The 26349-nt window shown below is 41.2% G+C and overlaps 1 long non-coding RNA gene across 2 annotated transcripts in view; it reads right to left on the bottom strand.

Annotated features, from left to right (window-relative positions):
* LOC116888859 overlaps positions 1 to 25354 on the bottom strand; it is a 38105-nt gene extending 12751 nt beyond the window's left edge. Inside the window, exons 1-4 of one of the 2 annotated variants that reach the window (XR_004386348.1) lie at positions 24737 to 25354; positions 23340 to 23393; positions 12176 to 12265; positions 10498 to 10566 (exon numbers count right to left, since the gene is read on the bottom strand). This is a non-coding gene — a long non-coding RNA (uncharacterized LOC116888859). Of the gene's footprint in view, positions 1 to 10497; positions 10567 to 12175; positions 12266 to 22649; positions 22688 to 23339; positions 23394 to 24736 lie in introns of those variants that run through there. The other variant, XR_004386349.1, reaches the window with a different exon arrangement.
* Positions 25355 to 26349: the final 995 nt, after the last annotated feature.

The following is a 26349-nucleotide window of genomic DNA, read 5'->3' as shown; positions in this document are numbered from 1 at the left end:
ATATAAACAAACTCAAAGAAAAAACCATGTGGTCATTTCATTAGATGTTGGGAAAGCATTTGATAAAATTCAACACCTCTGCATGCTAAAAGTTTTGGAAAGAAAAGGAATTCAAGGCCCATACCTAAACAGAGTAAAATCCATATACAAGCAACCAGAAGTCAACATCAAACTTAATGGAGAGAAACTTGAAGCAATCCCACTAAAATCAGGGACTAGACAAGGCTGCCCACTCTCTTCCTACTTATTCAATATAGTTCTCAAAGTCCTAGCCAGAGCAATAAGACAACAAAAGGAGATTGGAAAGGAAGAAGTCAAAATATCACTATTTGCAGATGATATGATAGTATATTTAAGTGATCCCAAAAGTTCCACCAGAGAACTACTAAAGCTGATAAACAACTTCAGCAAAGTGGCTGGGTATAAAATTAACTCAAATAAATCAGTAGCCTTCCTCTACACAAAAGAGAAACAAGCCAAGAAAGAAATTAGGGAAACACCCTTCATAATAGTCCCAAATAATATAAAATACCTCGGTGTGACTTTAACCAAGCAAGTAAAAGATCTGTACAATAAGAACTTCAAGCCTCTGAAGAAAGAAATTGAAGAAGATCTCAGAAGATAGAAAGATCTCCCATGCTCATGGTCATGGATTGGCAGGATTAATATAGTAAAAATGGCCATTTTACCAAAAGTGATCTAAAGATTCAATGCAATCCTCATCAAAATTCCAATCCAATTCTTCATAGAGTTAGACAGAACAATTTGCAAATTCATCTGGAATAACAAAAAAACCAGGATAGCGAGAACTATACTCAACAATAAAAGAACATCTGGGGGGATCACTATCCCTGAACTCAAGCACTATTACTGCATGGTATTGGTATAGAGACAGACAGATAGACCAGTGGAATAGAATTGAAGACCCAGAAATGAACCCACACACCTATGGTCACTTGTTCTTTGACAAAGGAGCCAAAACCATCCAATGGCAAAAAGATAGCATTTTCAGCAAATGGTGCTGGTTCAACTGGAGGTCAGCATGTAGAAGAATGCAGATCGAGCCATTCTTATCACCCTGTACAAAGCTTAAGTCCAAGTGGATCAAGGACCTCCACATCAAACCAGATACACTCAAACTAATAGAAGAAAAAGTAGGGAAGAGTCTTGAACACATGGGCACTGGGGGAAATTTCCTGAACAAAACACCAATGGCTTATGCTTTAACATCAAGAATTGACAAATGGGACCTCATAAAACTGCAAGGATTTTGTAAAGCAAAAGACACTGTCATTAGGACAAAACGGCAACCAACAGATTGGGAAAGGATCTTTACCAATCCTACATCTGATAGAGAACTAATATCTAATGTATACAAGGAACTTAAGTTAGACTCCAGAGAATCAAATAACCCTATTAAAAATGGGGGACAGATTTAAACAAAGAATTCTCAACTGAAGAATTATCGAATGGCTGAGAAGCACCCAAAGAAATGTTCAACATACTTAGTCATCAGGGAAATGCAAATCAAAACAACCCTGAGATTCCACCTCACACCAGTCAGAATGGCTAAAATCAGGTGACAACAGATGATGGTGAGGATGTAGAGAAAGAGGAACACTCTTCCACTGTTTGTGGGATTTTGAGCTGGTACAGCCATTCTGGAAATCAGTCTAGAGTTTCCTTAGAAAACTGGGCATTGTACTACCTGAGGAGTCAGCTATACCACTCCTGGGCATATATCCAAAAGATGCCCCAACATATAACAAGGACACATGCTCCACTATGTTCATAGCAGTCTTATTTATAATAGCCAGAAGCTGGAAAGAACCCAGATGTCCTTCAACAGAGGAATGGTTACAGAAAATATGGTATATTTACACAATGGAATGCTATTCAGCTATTAAAAACAATGACTTCATGAAATTCATAGGCAAATGGATGGAACTAGAAAATTTCATCCTGAGTGAGGTAAACCAATCACAAAAGATCATACATGCTATGCACTCACTGACAGGTGGATATTAGCCCAAAAGCTCAAATTACCCAAAATGCAAAATCCACATGACCACATGAAGCTCAAGAAGAAGGAAGACCAAATAGGGGAGAACAAAATATTCACAGGAGGAAATACAGAGACAAAGTGTGGAGTAGAGACTGGGGGAAAGGTCATCCAGAGACAGTCCCATCCAGGAATCCATCCCATATACTGTCCCCAAACCCAGACAATATTGCTGATGCCAAGAAGTCCACACTGTCAGGAGCCTGATATAGCTGTCTCCTGAGAGGCTCTGCCCGAGCATGACAAATACAGAGGAGAATGCTCGCAGCCAACCATTGAACTGAGAACAGGGTACCTAATTAAGGAGTTAGAAAAATGATGGAAGGAGCTGAAGGGGTTTGCAACCCCATAGGAAGAACAACAATATCCACTAACCAGACTCCCCAGAGCTCCCAGGGACTAAACCACCAACCAAAGAGGGACCCATGGCTCCAGCCACATATGTAGCAGAGGATGGCCTTATTGGGCATCAATGAGAGGTGAGGCCCTTGGCCCTGTAAAGTCTCAATTCCCAGGTGTGGGGGAAAGCCAGGGTGGGGAGATAGGAGGGAGTGGGTGGGTAGGTGGGGGAATACTCTCATAGAGGCAGCATCAGAGGGGAAGCAATAGGGGATTCCAGAAGGGAAATCAGAAAGGGGATAACATTTGAAATGTAAATAAAGAAAATATCAAAGAAGAAAACAAAGGAAAAATAGGCCGAAAAGTACAAAGCTCAGTTCCATCAGCAGAGTTTGGATCTCATCTTCCCTTCTTAGATATCTTATACATCAGCTATCTCCTTCCTCTTTTGCATCTCAATTCTTCTTCCTCCTAGCTTTTCCCTATCTGTATATGCACGTTTCCAAGCACATACCATCATTATAGCAAAGTCCCCTATTAATTGTACACAGTCCCATGTATCTATCAGTATTATTTTAAAAAGTCCCCCAGGAGCTGAGAGATGGCTTAGCAGTTAAAAGCACGGTCTCCTCTTGCAGAGGACCCAGGTCCGATTCCTAGCACCCACATGATGGCTCACTAATATCTGTAAGTGCAGTGCCAGAGGACACCCTCTTTTGGCCTTCAGAGGTACCAGGATGTATGTGCTGCCCAAATGTATATTTAGGCAAAACACCTGTACCTTAAAATTAGAATAAGAATATAAATACATCATGTCAAAGTACTATTCAAGTAAAATATTCCTTCAATTGCATAGGGAGCCTAGCTGCTATCAGGCCATTCCCTTGTGGTTTAAATTTACTCTGCTTCTTTTCTACTAGGCCACTCCATGGTACCTAGCTGGTCAGTAATAGGTCTGGAGGGGCCCAGATGGTCTCTTTCACATGCCTGTTCAGATCTAGAAACCTGGGATTAACCAGGGTGCTCCTTTTCCATGTCATCTCAAGTATCCTCCACTTATCCTGATTAGCAAGACAGACTTCTTATATGGTTGTTCATGGAACCAAAAGGCTACAGTGAAAGTGAGGTGGCTTACAACCTACTGTTTTTTTAAGTGTCTTGGGGGAACTTCATGCAAGAGTATTCTCTTTCTCCTCTCTCTCTTCCCCCTCTTCAACTACAGCCTCTCCTTTAATTATTAGTTACAGCCTCTGTGAAAGTTCATCCCTAGAGGAAACTCATTCACCCTATCTTATCAGCCACTGGCCACTTGCCGCTTGTGATCTAGGAGTGGGACCATGTGGTGGCAGGTCAACTGGTGCTGTCATTATGCTGGTTTTGTTCAGGCAAACATTGCTGAGAGTTCATGGATACATTTTCCTCTGTCATGTACACATGTCTATGGGACACTATAAAACAACAGATATTTCGGTCCTATGGTTCTCACTTCCTACCTTCCCTTCTGTGACTTTTCCCTTAGCCTTAGGTGTAGGGTGCCATTCCAGATCTATCAGCTGGAGTTGGGCATCCCACAGGCACTTAGTCTTTGCGATCTGACCACTTGTGGATCTCTGTATCTCTATATTAACCTCTATCTGTTATAAATGGGAGCTTTTTGTTTATTTATCTGTGTGTATGTGCACGCACATGTGCCTGTATAGACGGGGTCTCATTATGTTATGGGAGTTGGCCTGGAATTCAGTAGGTAGACATGACTGGCCTAGTCTAGTAGAGATCCACCTGCCTTTGCCTCCCCAGTGCTGGGATTAAAGAAATGCACCACCACACCTGGTTGAAAGGCTCTTTGATGAGGGGCGTGAGCTACACTTATCTGTAAACAAGTAGCATCAGTTCCATACATACTATCAGTTAAAACTACTTATAGAACGCACCAAACTTGAGAGCATGGGACCACACGGGGGATGACTACTGAGAAGAATGGTTAACAGGAGCTACATGATACCACCTCTAAGCAGTTTACCACCCCATGAACTCTGTGTTATTGCAAAATGATCGTGCTCCTGGACACTGCATTCCAACTACAAATGTTAGATCTGATATGTTCTGTGTACAATGCTTGCTTTTACAGCATTAGACCCTACTGAACACCACTGGGTTGAACGTCTCCTTTACTTCTACATACAACCTTTTCTAATTCCCCTTTTATAGTGACTTCACAATTTCCCAAACTGACCCTCTTATTATTCTCTGCCCTCTAACCAGGCTGTATCATCAATTCTCTTTTCACTTGGCACATTCTATCCGAGTATCTCATTCATATCCATAGCCTCATCTATCACTTCTCTACTGGGCATTCTTCAATGTAGATTTCTATTCCAGAGATCTCCCCAGTTTCCCAAATTCCTGTGCATCTACTTAGATGCTTCACAGATATTTCAAACAGGGCCAAAGCTGAAACATCACCTTCCTTAAACTTGTTTTTTTTCTAATCTTTTTAATTGTATATTTACCATATTTCTGTGTGCCTAAAGGAGAAGTTTGGGTTTCCTTCTTAATATCCCTTCTCCTATATGCTGTCACTCATCCCTAGTTAAGGTTTTAAATAACTTGTCTATGTATCCCCTCCTTTCTATCACAGACACCAGATCTGGCAGAGGGTTGTGTGAGAGTCTTGCTCTGTCCATCTAACACAGCTGCACAGAAATTACAGTTCACTAGAGCTCATTTAACATTGCTTTTGAAAATCAGAGATATTAGGGTAGAGGATACTTGATCCCTGAAGGTACTCATGGAAGAGGTATTAGATTACCTGCTGTGGAATTTTACCTGTTTATGGTGAAGCAATTTGAATTCACGAGAGCCCCCTAGTGGACAATTATCAAGCTTCTCATTCCTCTAAGCATGCCAACTGAACGTATCCCCTTTACCTTACATGGTTATAAACCTGTCTGTATCAAGTCACATTAGCTGAATCAAACATGCAGATCCCAGATGTCTTAGTTAGGGTGGCTACTGTTGTGATGAAAGACTATGACCAAAGAGCAAGTGGGGAGAAAAGGGTTTCTTTGGCTTACACGTCCCCATTGTCGTTCAACACCAAAGGAAGTCAGGACAAGAACTAGCCAACAGAGCAAGAACCTGGAGGTAGGATGATGTTGAGCACCTGGAGGGTGCTACTTACTGACTTGTTCCCCATGGCTTGCTCAGCCTGCTTTCTTAGAGAACAAATGGCCACAGGCCCAGGGCTGGGTCTTCCCCCATCTATCACTAACTAGGAAAATGCCTTACAGCTGGATCTCATGGAGTCATTTTCTCAATTGAAGCTTCTTCCTCTCTGATGACTCTTGCTTAGGGTCAAGTTGACATAGAACCAGTCAGCATACTAGGTTTACATTTTTGCTATGTCTCTAGAGTATTCACGCTGTGTGTGCCTCAAGTTATGTAACCCAGCCCACACAGGCTTTGATTTCCACTCAGGTCCCAAGTAGCTCCTATGAAATTGGCCTTTGTTCAGATAAAACAACTGTATACTCTGGAGAAGACTTAAAAAAAAAAAGCTACATGCAAGTATTGACAAGTAACCCAAAGCAGTAAAAAAGTGACAGAAAAGTGGCATTTCATAGAAAAGGTCAGAACTAGATGACACCCCCAGTTTTAAGGCATTTTATTCCTGACTGGTGACTTAAACTGGACCTTACTGACGTAAAGACTGGAGGACAGAGTTCTGGGTTTTCCTACAAGCTGAAAAGCGTGGACAATAAAATCCTGGGATGGAGGGCGCCTGATATGGAGGAGCTAAATTCTGCACAGAAACCGCCCAGGTTTCTTGCTGACCTCTGAATTATGCACACATAGTACCATCTCTCAATAGCCCAGATAAAGCTAAGCAAACTCATTTGCAGTTGTTCTTCACTAACTCCCTACTAAAACACGAACAAATCTCAATGCTCTTCCTACGGCATAAGGGTATCCATTTCAAACAGTCTTAGACAAGATCCATGAGACAAGCTAGAATGATTGGATTTACACGGGAAACAGGAAACTGTGACTTGTGAATATAAAGGCACTAAAAAAGACTGATCCCAAGATGACCAACATGCCAGATTAGAAGACAAGGATTTTTAAGCAGCTTTGTAACAATGCCAAAAGATATAGAGGGAAATATGCTCATCTGAATAGGAAACAACCATTTAAGGATGACCAGCCTGAAGATGCGGGCAGCTGTTCAACTATCTAGAAGAGGGCACAGCAAACCTAGCCAGGACTACAGAAGCCTCTAATGTTGTGGCTTGTGGTTGTCAGTTTTCAGAGAGACTAGTAATAGTTCTGCAAATTGTCTTCTTGCTTCTAGTTTCTATTTATTATGACCCTTCTGACACATAAGTGCTAAACACATCTACACTGAGTCCAGAACTGTCCTTTAGAGTAGAGCTTTAATCAGAACTTTCTTGATTGCAAGTGACAAAAACTCAATGCAAAAGAAAAAATTCTATTGACGGTAACATAGGTAATCCATCCTAGGTGGATGGGACTGAAGAGCAAGCAAGACTGGAGACTTGAGCACCGATGGGAAGCTCTCAGTTGCTCAGCCTGAAAACGACATTCTTTTAGACAAGTTTCCTTCCTATGGTGCAAAAGGCCACCAGAAATTTCCAAACATACACCCCATAGCTGGGCCACACAAAAGAGAGAGAGAGAGAGAGAGAGAGAGAGAGAGAGAGAGAGAGAGAGAGAGAGAGAGATTTTCTTTGGGTGACTAATACAAACTAGAACACACTATTTTTTTCCAATTAAGGAAAAGACAATCAAAGAGAAGAATTCTGACTGTCTGCCCTAGATGGCAAAGCCATGCATTAACCAATCAAGTCAACTATGGTTAGGGAGACAAGACAGTGATTGGAAAACACCACTAGAATTGCATGGCTGGACAGAAATGGTAGTCCAACAGACAATGGAACTTTAATTGATTTGCAGTCTAAGAGATAGCTCAGGGTGGGAAGGGATGGCCCCAAGGCTGACCACTGGACTTCAATCTCCAGGACCCACAATGTGGAAGGAGAGAACACACTGTAATGGTAAAGGGGGAGACCTGACTTCCACAAGTTGTCCCCTACCTCTACCAACGTACACACACATCTAACAGGTTTCCTGTGTTTTCGACTTTAATTGGTGGCACTTACATGCTGCAGCCAATATTCTAGCTAATATCACAGTCCTGAACTTTTTTAAAGCAGAAACAGTTAGCTATCCCCATGCTGTTCCTTTTCCCATGCTGCATTTTGCTGCTTACAGTGTGAATGTGCGTGCTGCTGTTGTTTCTAGTATCCTGAGGACAAATATCACATTGTAGAGATGATGGGACAGTAAACCCTTAAGAAATGTGAATAATTTCCATCCTGTTCCACCCATTGTGATTTGGATATCTGGCAACTTATACCGAGCCTGATACCTCATAACATTCTTCTCGCTTCCCACAGCTAATCAAGGCAAAAGGAATGGATGTCACAGCCAGACCTAGAAGCATAGGCTGATAATTCCAGCTACTGGAACGACTGAGGCAGGAGGATAGCAAATTGAAGACTTGCTTAGGTTACAGAACATATTCAAGGTCAGCCTATGGTAGGCAGTGAGATCTTTTCTAAAAATAAAAGAATAAATAAAACGAGGCTGGAGATAAGGTCAGTAATAAGAGTACTTGTGGAAGGCCATAGGTTTGAGCTACTGGAACAGCTAGCCGAACCACCAGTTTCATATATAGAGTTCTTCCAATTACTCTTCTGTTTATCAATGTCTTTATCTCTTATGTTCCTGTTTTATCAAGAACAAAATGACATTAATGATGCTTATCTATCTCTTAAGTTTGTTGGGAGGATTTGACAAGATAATTCACATAGTTATTAATAATTACGATATGGCACACTGAGTGTTCACTATTGCTTTTAGGCCTTGCCAATTTTATCTGCTAAGGATCTTCAAAGATGGGGCCTCTGCCCACAACCTAAGTGTCCCTCCATTTCATTTGATGATTTCTGTCTTCAGTCCCATTCTTGTATAGGATCTACCATACCACCCCAGCATGTAAAACCTTTGTAAAACCTTGCTCTGATCAGGTCCTCCCTGTCTGAAAACCACTGATGATTCTCCATTACCTACAAAACATAGCCCAGAGTCCTTTAACCTCATAACCAAGCTTGTTTTGGGTCAGGACCTCTGGGCTCATCTCCTGCCACAACACTGTACATATCTCAGCCACACAGGACTTGTCCTTACCACCACCTCCCTAACTGTCAGTAAAGTGCCCCATGCTCCTAGTTTGTTCTTTCCTGAAGCTTCTTCTTTGGCTGCAATGATACCACAGTATCTTGGTTTTTCTCCAATGTCTATGACTATTCCTTTTCCATCTTCCTCTTGGGCTTTTACTTGATAAACGTAAGGGTTTCTTAAGTCTCACTTCCTGTTTCAGTACATATTCTATCTGTGAATGATGGAGGATAATTTTAAGCCCCATCTATGTCCCCATAGATGCCCCAATTTTCACTCCTGACTTCTCTTTTAAGTTTTGACCTCCCAATTTCTGATAGATAAAAACTTCCTAGTAGTCATGTCAACTTTAGCATGGTCCAAACTGAATTGATTTTCCCTACCCCAAACCTGCTTCCCTGTCTTGCTTGGATTCTTCAAGCGGTGTCACCATTACCTAAGCATGGAGCTTCCATTCTCCACATAGTTAATAGTTCCCAAATTGTGCAAACTGCCCTGTCAGTAACTCTCCACTCGATCTTTTCTTCCTTCCTTCCTTCCTTCCTTCCTTCCTTCCTTTCTTTCTTTCTTTCTTATTTATTTATTATTTAATAAATATGTGACTATGCTATTTCTGTTTATTTTTAATATATGTAAGTACACTGTTGCTGTGTTCAGCCAGAAGAGGGCATCAGATCCCATGACAAATGTTTGTGAGCCACCATGTTGTTGCTGGGAATTGAACTCAGGATCTCTGGAAGAGCAGCCAGTGCTCTTAACCACTGAGCCATCTATCCAGCCCATGGTCTTTTCTTAATATTCACTGTCATCACCCTAGTTCAGTTCTGACCATCAATCTTGTTAGTGTGAACTCTGCAATAGGCTCCTCCCTGCTTACACTCTTCCATAGTTCCAAAACAACTAGCAACCTTTATGTATCTCCAGGGAAAACCTTATCATGGCAAAGCCATGCTATAAAGATTTCACTGGTTCCTACCCCCAAGTTCAAGAAAAGTATGCTGCTTCCTTCTATGTACCAGTAACTACGCTAGGTACAAAAAGTGTAGTGTTGAAGATGAACTGTGACCTGCCTTTAAATGAAGTTACTCATTTAAATGAGGACTCATGCATAAACACACACTAATAATACAAGGCTTGCGATGGATATACTCATAGAGCGTTATAGAAACCCAAGACAGAGTTCCTTAAGGACAAATATTATGGCTTCCTAAACAAGAGGACTACCTGATTCAACTGAGTATTTTACTCTCATTTCCTTTACATAAAATACCTCATAGTTCACACTGCAAGTGAATCCAGTGTATGAACCTTGTCTGGATCATGATTTAAGTAAACCAACTGCAAATTCTCTTTAAATGGCACAACCAAGTTAAGTCTGAACACTGGCCAGATATTTGATTATAATATTCTGGATTTTATGTCTCCTATCAGTATTGCCATTTGAAATGTCTGTATCTTCTAGCAGTATGGAAGAAAGTACTCTAAAATGAATGTTACCTTCAAGTTGCCTGAAAAGACTACAGGGCTGACGACCTAGAGCAGTTATAAGTGCAATCATACTGGCAATGCTTAATAATAATTGCTAAATTAAAGTGATAGCCAAAACAACAAGTTAACCTTTCTGGGTCTCATATTTTTATAGCAATTATGGTAAGGTATAATACTGTATTTCTAATTAGAGTATCTGGTGTCTCAAAAAAATGTTAGTTTTGCCTTTCTCTTCATCCTTTAAGTCCACTCCTATGGTGGCCAATCCAGAGGTGATCAGAGACGCGGGAACTAGAATCCTAACAGCGGAAGAGCTAGAGGAACGCAGCATCATTTCTCTCTTCTACCTGGTAGTGACACAGCAGGCACAGCACCGCATGGCTCCCACAGCAGCCTTGGACAGGAACAGAAGTGTTCTAAAACCAAGGGAATAAAGAGAAATAGAATCACCACTTGACCTTTTTGTAGTCTTGACAGAAAATCAGATACAGACATAAACATGGCGTCTAGGCTGAACTGAGGCTCGTTTTTTGGCCTGTGCTGCTTAAATCCATAGACAATTTCGCCCCCTGGTGGCTACTTAGCATTGTTTCATTCAGTGTCTATACATTTTATTCTGAGAACTCTGACCATATTTAGAAAATTCTGGAAGGGCACAAAGCCTTTAAGTGAAATGTTAAATGAGGCATTTAAGTTAATTATATTCTTCTTCATATCTTACAGAGTTTCCTAGGGATCAAAAATAATATTTATAACTGTTGTAAAAATATAAAAATAAAACGGTAATGTTGGTCTTTTACCCTGCTAGGTCCTGCACCTCAGTGCCCCAGATATCTGCTAGATATCTTGGCGGAAACACAGCCCACTTTCCTACACTCAAACCCTCACATAAAAGAACACATAACACAGTAATCTTAGATCCAATTGGTAAGATATAATTGCCCACTTAAACATACAAAGCCCAGTACCATCCATCCCTTGAGAATATTAATAACAACCTATAAATACACAGAACAGAATCTTAACATCACCTGCCATGGCTTCTCCCCTCTCTCCATCTCCTGTCTCCTCCTCTCTCAGTTCCCCAACGTGTGTTTAAACAGTCCCTTTCCCACTTTTTTCATTACTCACTCTCCAACTATATCAACTGTTCAGTCTTCCCCCCCCCCCTCCTCAGGTTCTACTGGCTCAACTGTCGACAACTTTCTTCTCTAACCCTATTCTCTGAATCTAATCCCCCCCTCTCGCTCCCGACTCCTCCCTCTCTCTCCCTAGTCTCCTCCTCTTCCTTCAAACTTCTCTCTAGCCCATCCTTCCTTCTCCTCCAATGACAGGCCTCCTTCTATCCTACCTGCCTCTCACCAGTATTTTACAAATTCAATGGAGAGGTGGCTCTGGTGAAGTCACCTGAGTTCTGAGTCCATGACTAGGCAGCTGTCCTTGGGGCAGTGGAATTAGCATTAAAATACAGTAACTCCAGGGCAAACCACAACAGGTGGAAATAGTTTATCTATGGGGTTTAAGGGATGGCTTCCATGCCCACAGACAAAGAAATTATCTGTTAGGAGCAAAGCACATGGTCTTATTTGGTGCCAATGGTATTCATCCAATACCCTGCTCACGAACACAGTTTAGCCTCAGATAATTCTCAAGACATGAGAAGAAACCACACTGTGCATTCTTTATTAGTTTAAATCCTGACTACTGCTAAGAAGTTTGGACTCAACATCCTCACATGGCAAGATTACTATTTCATATACCAATTGATTGTACCCTAACCAGAATAAGGCCTATGCATAAGTGCTTTCTAAAAGGCAGAATAATAACCTTCCCCAAACAGATAATACTGGTAAATGACATACTTTCCTAGCAGGAACTATGGGCTGCACCAATCCCCAACACTGTGAGTGTGAGTGCAAACACACACACACACACACACACACACACACACACACACAAAACAATCTAATAATTAAGAAAGCAATTAAATAATGGTTGAAAACACTGATATTTGTGGCCTTTTACCATTCCTTAGTCCAATACTTCCATTCCTTAGTCACACTTGAAAACCTTACACATTGTGGAAACTCCATGTTGACAGCACTGGGTATCTACCTGGAAGAGAAGAGAGCACAATTATAAATCTCTATAAGCTTAGAAACTGACATGAACTTTTACAATGAATGAGACAAGGGACACTATGTGGCTTATCATCACCAGGCCTATTGGAGTAGTAGTCTTTAGCTGATATCTTTGAGTGTTCACTAACTGAATAATCCAAAAATGTACTATTCTTATTAACTGAAATAATGAAGCACCCACAAAAACTATTGACATATAGAAATTATAAAATAATGTAAAAGTGAACTGAAGTCAAGTATGGTGGTATAATTCCAGCACTGGAGAGGCAGAATCAGGGATACAGTGAGTACAGGTCAGTCTGGCTACATTGAAAAGATCTTGCCTCCAACACACACACACACACACACACACACACACACACACACACACACACACACACGGGGCAGACAGATAGACACAGAAAGACAGACAGACACACAGAGAGGGAGAGTTACACATGCATGCATGCCTACAATCTAAATTCTACCACATTAAGAGAATGAAATTTTCATACAGTTTATTGGAAATATGATATTTTCCTGTCAAGTAATGATTAAAAAGAAAGCAAACACACCCTTGTAACTTCTAGTAAATAAGCACTGTGACTAAAGAAAATTTAAGATATGTTCCCTGAGATGCCTTCCAGAAGACTCAATCATTCCTGCCTCACAGCCAATTTTAAGTGAAAGTGCTACAAAGTCTCAGTCTCTCAAATTTGCTTTACCTCCTCACACAGACAGTATGGGAATAGGTGTGCATAAGGCAGAGGATTAGTGCAGAGAGGAGAAATCAGGACCTGGGGAACAAGGAGATCCATTCACATGGCATCTAAGAGGGGAGAGAGGAGAGATTTCAGAGAGAGGAGAGAGAGAGAGAGAGAGAGAGAGAGAGAGAGAGAGCTAACCTGTCTCATCTATCTGTCTGTCCTACTGACTGACTGGCTTATAATGAGGTTATTGTGCATCCTGAAATTCTAAAGCCTCCAGTACATTGTCCATCCAACTGACAGATTCTCCGGCTATAAGGCCTGGCTTTGGGCCCAAATGCTTGTATATATTATTAATACAAAAATCCATCTGTATAAAACAGGCAAATTAATTTATATAGAATTTTGGCCAAAGCTGAGGAGAAATTCTCTATGTCCCTGCCTTGTCCTTAGCAGTGTTACAACTTACAGAGAAGATTAATGAAGGATTGGAGGTTCAGACAGCTCAGTGGTAGAGTGCTTAACTAGCAGTATGAGACCCTAAGATAAATACAAGCCATCTAAAAAACATTTTTTAAAACATGAAGCAAAAAAATCAGGAACTATACACATGAAGATTTAGACATTGGCCCCAGGAGCTTCCAGTTACCTAAACAGGAAAGGAAGTCTTTCTCCTAGTGTTTCATAACTATTAGAGCTCTTCTACAGAAACTTTTCACTTCCAACCCGGCCTTTCTAGGAAGGTTTTTAGTTCTTAAAGCATGGCTTCAATATTAACATCTTCCTGACCTTCTGGACAAAAACAAACCAGACCTACCTAGGCCAGTTTGGATGTTCTGTTGTTATTTTGTGTCCTGGAGGCTGAATTTTATTTGTTTTGTAATCTGGGGAGAGATCTGGTAGGGAGCCTAATGGGAGTCTATAGTTAATAAAATGTGTCTGGACCATTTTCAGGTTGGTGGGAGAGTTTCACTGGTGGGTGTAAGTGTGGGTTGCCTCTTTCTAGAACCTCTTTAAGGCTAGTCTGTGAAAGAGGACCTGAGGTAAAAACCTGCCGCAATTGCACTTCTGAGTCTATTGCCCCGAGTTTAAAAAAATGACTATAACTTCTGATGATAATTAATCTTACAATTAATTTGTCATTTTAAACGTGTATGGTTTTTAGGCAAACTTGAAAAAAAAAACTCCTTTGTTTAAGAAGATTATCTTTGTTCTACAGTCAAACAAAACACCAAAAACTGAAAAAGAGACCTAAAAAAATACTGGGAAAAAATTGGCATTGGTCTGTACAATGAATTTGATGGGGGATTTAACCAAAAAAGCAACTAGGAGACAAAGAGTAACATAAACAAATAGGAGTGCACAACCAAGAGAACTGAGTAAGGAGACAACCTCAAGGTCATGAGGAAGTTTCTACAAGCCACACATCAAATAACAGGCTAGTGCTAAAATCTATAAAGAACTTGGTTGCACTGGATAGCCTTGGTGCATGCTTTTAATCCCAGCATGCAGGAGGCAGAGCCAGGTAGATCTCTCTGAGTATGAGTCTAACCTGGTCTACCGAGTTCCAGGATAGCCAGGGCTGCACAGAGAAACCCTATCTCAAACAGAGAACTCAGTTGCAATGAAATAAATGACCCAGTTTAATAATGAACAGACTTCAATAGACATTTCTTGAAGAAAGACATACCTACACATATGGTCAATAGACATGCGAAGAATTGCTCATAAATGATCCTGATGGGGGGAATTCCATTATCTCCTCTGTCTGTTCCAGAGTTCACGAAATCTATTACCTCAGTCCCAGGAGTTCTGGGCCAAAAGCTGTGTGTTATCATACCAGGGTATAGTAAGTTCCAATTATGAGCACTCCTTCTGATATATTCATTTCCCTTCAGTGGCAAGACCATTGGCCCTTTAACTGCAAGTTGTTGTACTCCTTTTCTTCTGTGTTTCCCACTTGCCTTTATGGAAAACTTGATGGCTATTCTGCTCATTCCACAGATGCACTGAGGAAACTACACAGGGATTCTTGGGGATTGCTCTGGCTTCTGAAGGCACAGCCCCAGTCAAGACAGTTTTAGCGTGGGGTGGACCTTGCTTTTGTATCAGCCTGTGACACAGCGAGGAATTTCCCATTTCCTCTGGTGCTGATTTCTCCCCTCTACACTAGTCTTCTGCCTAATGCACACCTAATTCCATAGACTGTCTATGTCAGGAGATAAAGCAAACTTGGGAGAAATTTGATTTGCAGTGAAACTCTAGATGGCTCAGAACCAGTTCCCCTTGTTAGGGAGAAGCGCTCCATCTGGTGGCCGAACTAAGAACTGCTGTGACTAGCGTTAAAGACCGGAGGTATCAGGACCTTTACTTTGCACGCGGTCCTACTTTTGTTTGGACCTAGGAAACAAGGAATTCCTTAGCTCTTGGCAGCAGCTTGTACTTCAGCTTTTCATCAGGCCTATGTATTGACATTACTTAGACCTTGACATCGACTAGTGGTCTGATTCATGCCTTAGAAATGTTTGAAACTTGGCAGCTCTGTGAAACTCTTTTACCAACCAGGGCCTTTAATCTTTCTTCCGGCCAGGCCCTCCACCCTCCCTACTTCCAGGACCCAGTTCTTCCTGCCCAGAGGGGAACTAATTAAAGCCCATGACTTGATTGCTGTGACCCTGCAGTAGGGCAGGCACAGCTCAAGATAGATCCTGGTGAAGATAGGTGCTTGGGGGACGGACCTAATGTCCGGTCAGTCCTGATTAAAAGAACTGTTCATCCTAGCTTTTCTCAAACAGACCTGGTGAGCACACTACTCATCTCTGAGGTATTTTGGAGGAATCCCTCCCTGAGCTAAGTTCTGCTTTGTCTGGTTTAAGAATTGTTGGTGTGGGGGTTGGGGATTTAGCTCAGTGGTAGAGTGCTTGCCTAGCAAGCGCAAGGCCCTGGGTTCGGTCCCCAGCTCCGGGAAAAAAAAAAAAAAAAGAATTGTTGGTGTGCACAAGATCTGTCAGACACTGGATCACCAACCAGGTAGCATACACCAGCTGAGATGAGGCCCCCAACACATGTACAGCAGAGGACTCCTGGGTCTGGGTTTAGTCAGAGGAGATGCACCTAACCCTCAAAAAACTGGAGGCTCCAGGGAGTGGTGAGGTCTGGTGGGGTGGGAGTTGGGACATCCTCTTGGAGGTGGGTGGGTGGGGAAGGTTAGTATGGGAGGTGGGATCCTGGGGGGGGTGTTGAACGGGAAGGGAAAAAAATCTGGAGTGTAAAAATAAACAAACAAATAAATAAAAAACAAAAAAATGAGGACCCTAGTTCAAAACCCTAGCACCCAACAGAAAGATCCATGGAGACTTGATGCCAGCTAGCCTACCCCAAGTTTACTGAGACACCCCATCTCAAGAGAACAACGTCTCGTTTGAGACACCCCATCTCTACATGAATGGGGTTTATCTTCAGAATCTTTTAAAAACTCTGTATTGGAGTAGGACGCCAGAGGAGGATTTAGAATGTCTTGCTCTTCACTCTGGACTCTTGAGGGTTAGAAGCATCTCCTCTGACTGAACCCAGACCCAGGAGTCCTCTGCTGTATATGTGTTGGGGGCCTCATCTCAGCTGGTGTATGCTACCTGGTTGGTGATCCAGTGTCTGACAGATCTTGTGCACACCAACAATTCTTTTTTTTTTTTTCCCCCCGGAGCTGGGGACCGAACCCAGGGCCTTGCGCTTGCTAGGCAAGCACTCTACCACTGAGCTAAATCCCCAACCCCCACACCAACAATTCTTAAACCAGACAAAGCAGAACTTAGCTCAGGGAGGGATTCCTCCAAAATACCTCAGAGATGAGTAGTGTGCTCACCAGGTCTGTTTGAGAAAAGCTAGGATGAACAGTTCTTTTAATCAGGACTGACCGGACATTAGGTCCCTCCCTCAAGCACCTATCTTCACCAGGATCTATTTTGAGCTGTGCCTGCATTGCTGCAGGGGCACATCAATCAAGTCATGGCTTTAATTAAGTCCCTTGGGGTCTTATCAGGAAAAGCTTGATTCAGGCAGGTGGTCAAGGTGACCCAACGCAGATAACAACTATGCAGGAAGAACTCCTGCATACTTAAAATTAACTCTGGCAAAGTCTTTGCTGTGTAAGTCACACATCTGCCTAAGTGGCCAGACTTTCAGGCTCCTGCCTCTTAAATTGTTCAAAGTGTAAATTGGGGCCTGGGCCTGAAGGAAATTTAAGGATTGCAGAGACTGTGAATTGAATATGCCTAAGGTGTAAGTTAGCACATTCCTTTACTGAAGGCCTGCTCCTCTTTAGGCAGTAGCAACAGCTGGCTGGGATTCTTCTAGAAAGAGCTTTTCCCTTAATCTCTTAAGTGTGCAGGGTGACATTTCTCACTGTGAAGGTATAGTATTTCTATAACAAGCTAACTTCCCAAACCCTCCTTGAAGTATCTTAAAGCACCACACCAACGAGTCCACTCAGACCCATTCCTGGGGCAGTTTGGTGTCTGCAGTAGGTCAGAAAACAGATCACCCTCTAAACTTTGTCAGTTCCTGAGCTGGAAATTAGATGGCAACTAGCAGGCCGGAAAGGGAGAAAAAATAAATCTTTACTTCCTCTGCTCATCCAGAGCCTCAAATGCAACACTTAGCATAGGTTTGGCACTCAGAACACTCTTCCCACCAGTAGTGGAAATCTTGAACCAGTGGCCTAGAACACTGCATAAAATTCATCCCAACGGGATCGCCAGAGTATGGACTCTGGGCAGCAACAACAAACTTCTCCAGAATCTCAATGCTCCCTTCAACACTGTGTCACCTTCTTTCATCAAGAACAACTGAGTGGTGCTTGGTATCCAAGCACCAAAAACAGTGATGGGTCCCCCTCAGGAGCATCATCAATGATTGTCAAGAGTTAGGCCCATCTCTTACTTCCTCTATTCAGTGGTCCCTTCTCAATCTGGCCTTGAGAGGGAAAAAAAAGGCCTCTGATCTCCTGCCTGGTCTTGTCTGTTGTAGCCTCTGATCCCTTCCAGAGGCGTAGCTGGAAGTTTGCTTCAGACACAGCTTGAGAGAGCCACCTCCCGATTCTCCAGCCATCTCCAAACTCTAGTCAGGGCTTGATCCCTGGGAGTTCCAGGGCCCTGAAATGGCCTGCAATTGGCTATAGGGCCAAGGCATTGGCTAACCTGTTCTTGTACTTGGAATCTTTTATGTTAAAACAAGAACTGGGCCTGTCCCTTTATCATCTATTGAACCTTTCTCCCAATTTGTGTTCTAGGTTGATTTGGAAGCTTACCAATCATTCTGATGTGAGAATTAATTTTCTTATAGAGCAGTTTATTGTGATTCATTTAAGCAGCTGGACCAACCCTGACTTTTAATGTGCCATTTCTGATGTGTTCATCTTGAATCTTTACATTTCTACTCTCTGTTTCCCATTTTTGTGTCTCATACCTAACTCTCCCCGCATGTCTGAAGCACAGGGCCAGAATTTCTAGGTTAGACTTTCCACTTATTTTTGTAGTAGAACCAGGACATCTTGATCAAACCTTTGAAGCCTACTATTCCATTGCTTCCTCTTCTGGAGCATGGGCATACTAAAAATATATACCTCTAATGTGCTAACAAGAAAAGTAGCAATGGACTGAACTAGAAATTATAATTCATGAAAATGATAGTACTGTCTCACAGAATATAAATTCTTAGAGTAAACAATAAATGATTAGAGCTAATCTAGGAGCTGTACACAATGGAACAGTGCTTACACACTCATTTTTCACTTAACCCCCAACAACATTTTAGTAATTGTTAAATATACTCTCCCGCTTGTATGTTTTTTAAAATTAAATGTAATTTTTTTTACATTTAAAAAATTTAATTAATTAAAGAGCCCGAAACACAGTGCTATAAAACTTTCTATTCGTTTTAAACTCAAAGTTTCTGCTTCTAGAGCCTGAGACATAGCAGGGTGTGGTCGTGCAGTATTTAAATCCCAGCACTTGGGAAGCAGAGGCAGAAGGCTATCTGTGAGTTATAGGCAAACCTGGTGTCTATAGCCAATTCCAGATCATTCCAGGACTATATATATAGTGGGACTGTGTCTCAAAGCAAAAAGGACTTGATGCAATGTATAACACTTACAGATTCTTCCTATACAAAGCGAAACAAGCCAGGCTTTTAGGGAAATGCAAATACTGCATGTTTTTACCTCTATGAAATCTAAATCCATTACAGTCACAGACAGAAATTAGAACGGTGATGACTGGGAAGTAGAAGATGGGAGTGGGGTGGTAGAGAGGTGGTGGTCAAACTCTGAAAGGTTTCAATTAGATAGGTGAAATGATTTTTAAAAATTAGTTTCACTTAATTAGTGTGTGTGTGTGTGTGTGTGTGTGTGTGTGTGTGTGTGTGTGTGTATGTGTTGCCTTGACTGCCTAGAAGTCTGTACACCACATGTGTACCTGGTACCTGCAAAGACCAGAAGAGGGTGCTGGATCCCCTGCAGGAGGAATTACAGACAGTTATAAACTCCCTTATTGGAGCTGGAAAATCGAACCTGGGTCCTCTGCAAGAGCATCAGAGTTCTAACTGCTGAGCCATCTCTCCAGCCCCAGAGGCAAGGTTTTTGAAATCTCTTATCAATAAAATCACTATGGTAATAAGAGAGTATTGAGCTTTGAAAATTACTGTGAGTACATTTCTACTGTTCGTATTAGATAAACTAAATATGTCAGATAATGGTTATATTAATTTGCTTGACTGAATCATTCTGACAAGCTTAAAAGTCAGGGGAAAGTATGGATATGACGAAGAAAGCAGCACTTCCTCCCAAAACCTGAGAATAAGAAACTTCAGCACAGTGAGGGAATATACGCTGCCTGCAGAAATAATGCCCTGTCCCCCAAAGACAGCTCAAACAAGGTTCGTAAAAACAACAAATCAACTGGTCACCTAAAGCCTTGCTGGTTGTGACCTTGAATTTAATTCTATTAGCACTTGTTGCTGTGAGGCCCAAATAGTACAACTGATAAAGCACTTTAACAATTACATCTGGAATAGGAATTCCTTTCAGTAAAATAAGAAAACGAGCTCATAGTTTTCTCATTTAATTTTATTCCTAGCTTTTAAACATTGCACAGTCCTTGAACTCATATATCTGGGCAGTTTATGCATATATGGCTCCTTTGAACGCCCCTAAAATAGTTTTTAGTACCATAATCAAGTATCTGGGATGAATCTCACTGCCCACATTGACAATTTCACACTGTGTATGTGTAACATAACATTAAATTGAACCTCACTAACATAGCAAATCTGGAGATATTAACATTCATGGAGATATATATATATATATAAATGAAAGTAAATAAAAAGTTTTCTATGCAGTATACAACAAAATCTGTCTGTCTTTTTCTCTGGGATAATTTCACTTAGGTCTGACTGCTGGCAATGTGCTTACCCATCCACACAGATATCCTTTACTAAGGAGCCCCAAGAAGTGCCAGACTTATCAATGAAATGATCCAGGGCAAGAATCCTTCTGCTTGGTACTAGGAGAAAGACCAGTTTGGTCACTTGAGTCTGACACAGGATAAAAAGTCATGGAAATTATAGGGACACAAAAAGGCAAAGAAGGGGCTAGAGAGATGACTCAGTGGCTAAAAGCACTTATTGACCTTCCAGGGACTCTACATTCAATTCCTAGTATCCACACAGTGGATCCCAACTGTCTGTAACTTCAGTTATAAAGGGCGCTGACTCCCAATTCCAGCTTCCAGGGGAACAAGGCATGCACAGGGTATACAACCATACACACGAAACATCCATGCACATAAAATCTTTTCCACAAGGAATGAAGGCCTTACCCTAGGACCTAGTTTGCCTTTCCTGCTGAATGAGAGCCAAGAAATTTCAACACAACTGCTAAAAACAAAATAGTCCACAGAGAATTCTCTCTGTAGTTTTTCCTAAAGTCATCCAAATAAAGATTTATTGTTAAAAACAATAAATAAATGATACTTTTTAAGGCTGTAATTCTTGTAGCCTTGAGCTTTACTATATAGCACTCTTTTATAATCCTTAAATAAAAATAATGTACTATAGCAACCTTACCATTTCATTAACAACAGAAATGTTGTATAATAAAGGAAGCTCATATATTTTTAACTGGTGGTGCATGCTTATAGTCCGAGCACTTGGGCAGTGGAGAGACAAGAATAAGAAGTCAAGGATTTTTTCAGCCATATATGGAGCTACTAGCCACCCTAGGCTACACAAGACCCTGTCTCAAAAACCCAAAGGAACTTGTTATTTCATTTTAAAGCCTACTTAATCTTTAAACCTTGTTGTAAATTACATCCTTTAAGCATACTAATTGTGAATCGAACTGAAGACTCGGAAATAAATCCACACACTTATAGACACCTGATGTTTCTTTTTAGAATTATGCCAGAAATACACACTGAAAAAAGACAGCATCATCTTCCAACAAATGGCGATGGTCTAACTAGATGTCAAAATATGTAAGAATGCAAACAGATCCATACTTATATACCATTCACAAAGCCTACCTCCAATGAATCAAAGGCCTCAACATAAAAACAGATAAAGAAAATCCAATAGAAAAGAAAGTGGGGAATAGCCCTGAACAGAGACAACTTCCTGAACAGAACATCGCTAGCACAGTAACTAACATCAGCACTTAATAAATGGGACCTCATGAAACTGCAAAGCTTCTATAAGGCAAAGGACACCTTCAATAGGACAAAACGGCAGCCTCTAGAATAGGAAAAGATCACCGCCAACTCCACATCTGACAGTGGGCTAATATCCAAAATACATTAAAAACTCAAGAAACTGAATATCAAGAAAACAAATAACTTAGCTCCTGTTGGTTTAGATAATATTTCTTAGTATGATCCTAAACTTAGTAGTATTAGCCTTTCTGTCTGTAGGGAACCCAGTGGCCTATGCTTTAACTGGCTTTGTAGAAACATGGAGAATTTGAGAATCACTGACTTAGAATGCTTGCAATAGTACTGATTTTCTGGTTTGTAAAGTACTAGGTTGTGTAATTCCGAATTAAAATTTTCTGTTACGGGGTTGGGGGATTTAGCTCAGTGGTAGGCTTGCCTAGGAAGCTTAAGGCCCAAGGTTGGTCCCCAGCTCGAAAAAAAAAAAAAAAAAGAACCAAAAAAAAAAAATTTTCTGTTAGGTACACAATTCCCTGATATGAAATGAGTTCTTTGCAAAACTGAAGTACACACAAATATGAAGAAAGGGGACTTCTTTCTGTCCCTAGTTTTAAGTTCTGGCTATGAATGGTCCAAACTGAGCAGCAACGGCTCTGTATGTGGAAACAGGTTGCTTGGTCTCACTGAGTCAGCTTCCACCAGCAGTTCCAAACCTGTGGGTCCCAATCCCTTTGGGGCCACATATTAGATAGTCTGCATATTTACATATTTACATTCCAATCCAAACAGTAGCAAATTAGTCGTGAAATAGTCATGAAAATAATTTTATGGTTGGGGTCACCACAACATGAGTAACTGTATGAAAGGTCTCAGCATTAGGAAGGTTGAGAGCTTAGATAAATTCTCCTATGCTTTCTTATGATGTCGTAACATCAGGCCCAACAACTTCTCTGAAGTGGTCTCTTCTTACCTATATTTAATAGTGCAGGCTGAGCTGATAACGCAAAGAGAGTGATGGACAAATGCATCCAAGTGAAAGATGTTAGGCCAAGAAGGATGGCTAGCTGTTAACAGCTGAGGGCGGCGAAGGGGAAGAGCACCAGAGTGGCCCGGTCAGGCAGTAAGGCTGCAGAATAAGAAATAAGACAGGATGAAGAGTTAATGCTGAAGAAACAAAGGCCTGTCAAAACCCAGAAAGGCAAGTCCTAGTCACCAGGGGAGTTCCAAAGGGCTGTGAAAAACTTACAGCCAAAGGAAACAGACCGTCTGTCAAGAGCTATGACATAGGTCTGAGTTATAGGTTAAGGAACCCCAACATAGCGGACCTATAAAAGAACTTCAGTAGATTCTGCAGAAGACCCGTGATGCGGCTCAACTGACAACCTAATTTTGATCCCCAAGACTCATGATGAAAGGAAAAAGAAATCAAGTCCAGTGAGCTGTCCTTTCACCTCTACCTGTATACCATGGCATGCACAAGATCACACACATCATTTCTTTAAAGACAGAGGAATCCCAGCACATATGCTTATTTGAATGTTTTAATTAAGCCAGCTGCAACCAAGGGACAAAGAATCCCACTTTCTTTGACCACTTAAGAGCTATATAGCACTTGTAGGGTTAGCAAACTAGGTACCCAAGCACTGATGCTTCCACCTACCAAATGCTGGATGGCAGTCCTTGAGGTCACTATCCTTGTTACCATGCTTGAGATCTGGCTAGAACAAAAGAATTACCATCCAGTTAATTACCATCCAATATAATAAGTTATATTAATAATAACTTATTTATTCTTACTCTTTGTGTTCCGACTGCCTCTCTTTAATGAGATTACAATTGGGACAACGTAAACAGCAAGATTCCTATTTAAGCAGAAGCCTCTTCAGGTTACTACCAGATTTCCACTGCAAACCTTTAGGCACAGACATATTAGATCACAGATTCTGGAACTGATTAGCCACTCTGTCCCTAAGTAAGCATGTGAATTGGGAGAAGGAGAGTAGTTGCTGTCTAGCAACTCACTGTGTACCTCTAGCAACCCTAAAATTCCCTCTTTAGCCTAGGTTGGACTCAAACAGGTAGTCCGTGTGCTGAGACAACAGGCCTATACCCTACTGCAGCCCTTTAATTGCTTTGGCTTTATTGTTTTGTTGATTACCTGGCTTTTCTCTTTTTATGCTGTCTCGTTTCTTTTATTTAATATTTTACACATCAGCACCACAGGCGCCTCACTGAACTGGGAACTGTTAGGTAGCGCATGAGACCTGCTCCTTCTGAGTGCTCAGTCCACTGTAACACTGTGCAGGGTTCCGTGGATTTCTTTGCTTTTATTTGTTGTGTGCCTGTTTGATCTGGGCTTTCCTGTTTTATAACTTGCCTGGACAATGATCTGGAAGGCAGCCTAAAAAGAAGGCAGCTTAATGGATTTTCTGATAATTTGTTCTGACCCTTTTCAGGTTGGCAAGAGGGTATAAAAGGCAGATGTAATTATCTGCCATTTTCCATGAGACTATTAAGAGCCGTCTCTAAAATGAGGCTTTAAATGAAGGTTGGCCACAGCAATACTTCTGATCTGCTTTTGATGCCTTACAGTGATTTTCTTTTTTATGCTAAGGCGATCTTTAGCAGGGCTGAAAATAAAACTCCCTACATGGCTTTCTAAATACTAACTCCTAATATGGTTTCTTGGCCATCTAGTCTTTCTATTCTTTCTTTACATATAGTTTATTACCAGAAAATAGATGACACCCTTTGTTCCTGATGATAGGTTAAGTACAACTATGAGTTCTACAGGAAATAGAAACTCACAGGGGATTCTAATACAAAACAGGTATTTTGTTCTCTTCACTTTGAGCACAAAGGACTAAAGAAATCCATAATGGCAGATCACTTTTTCTTAACTTAGAAAGACCATCTTAGCACTACAGTCCAAAGCATACAATAATGAACAGCATGAACAGATTCACTGTTACGTAAGGCAAGCAATGTAAAAATGCTAGATGTAAACAGAGTCAGAAAATTATAGCTTGTCATTGTAAGGATTTGTTTTGACCTTACCGTAAAAGGAATAAGTGCATAGACCAATCTAAGGGGCTCCATCAAATCAAAACTCCTCTGGATAGGTGAAGATCAGGTAGCTGAAGAGTTTGAGAAAAAAAAATCAGACACAGATTTGGAGTGTTGGAGAATTTCTGGAGTAGAGAACTCATGCAGATTATAGGGAAATTAGAACTTACCTTACTAATTATGTTATTTTTAAAAAAACTAAAATAAAGGAAAAGATTACTACATTGTATGTATGTAAATCCCATTTTCATTGTGCTTTTTATGAATAAAATCTGAATCTAGGCACATGCCAGGTAGAAACTGTACCACTGAGCTATGCCCCCAGCCTGGCATTTTTCATATGTCAATGATATGATATGTGGTAACTGGAAGGGAAGGAATACAGGCCAATACTAACATAAGCATTATAAAAATGGCAAAATTAAAGCTGATGGTTAAACAAAGAAAAGTGTGGATATATACACAGCGGAACACTGGATAGCCTTCAAAAAGGAGCAAATTCTGAGGACTGGGTGGCTGAGTTGCTGAAGTGATAAAGGCCATAAAATGACTGCACTGCAAGAACAAGGAACTTAATGCTCTCCTCAGAACCCTAGTGCAAAAGTCTGGGCCAGGAAACTATGGCGAGGTCTCAATCTGCAAAGTTCTTATGCAATAAGCATGAGGATCTAAATTCAATCCCCAAAGTCCACCTAAAACTCCTGGAGGGTTAACTTGTAATCCTACCCTTGGAGAAACAGAACAACAAAAGCTTTGGGGTGCGCTGGGCAGACTAAGTGAATCATGACCTCCTTACTCAGTGTGTGATTCCATCTCAAAAAATCTGATACTGAAGAAACTCAAAATCAATCTCTGACCTCCATGTGCACATGCATGCATGCATGCAAACACACACACATGTACACACATGCACTCACACACGCACGCATACACACACTTACGTCTGAACAGGGTCCAGGAATTCAGTCATGTGAGGGGAATTCTGAGTGCTAGTGAGAACACTCCAAGAAAACTAATTGCTCTTGGAATGTGCTTTCAGGCTCCTCCCAGGTGTAGCAGATAGGGCTGAGTTTACATTAGATTACTTATTAGTACTTGCCGCTGTTATCCAATTAAATGGTTAAACTATCCTTTATATGCACCTATGGAGAAACATGGTTTTTGTCACATGTGGCTTATAGTTGTGACTGTAAACATTTTCAACTCATGAGAACTTTACTCATGTGACCCTTCTTAACCCTTACAGCGTAAATGGTTTGATGCTCCGAATAAAGTTAGCTACTGCATGAGACTCTAGTCGGCCTCATTTATTGGTTCCATTCTTCCAGGTCCCGCTACCTCTGGACTGGACACGCACTTGGAGACACACACAAAGAAATGCTGCCCATGGGGCTGGAGAGATGCTTCAGCAGTACAGAGCACCTGGTGGCTCATAACTCACTATAACTCTGACACCCTCCTCTCCAACATCCGGGCATGCATACAGTGCACGGAACAGTTTACAGAACATTCATACACATAAAGGAAACAAATCTTTTTAAAAATATGGGCCCAGGGCTAGTGAGGTAAAGATGGGCAGATCTCTTGCGGTCATGCCTCCATGA

This window comes from Rattus rattus, chromosome X, assembly GCF_011064425.1.
Source record: "Rattus rattus isolate New Zealand chromosome X, Rrattus_CSIRO_v1, whole genome shotgun sequence".
Taxonomy (NCBI): domain Eukaryota; kingdom Metazoa; phylum Chordata; class Mammalia; order Rodentia; family Muridae; genus Rattus; species Rattus rattus.
Note: the sequence above shows the minus strand (reverse complement) of the source record. Positions and strands in the feature narration are given on the sequence as shown.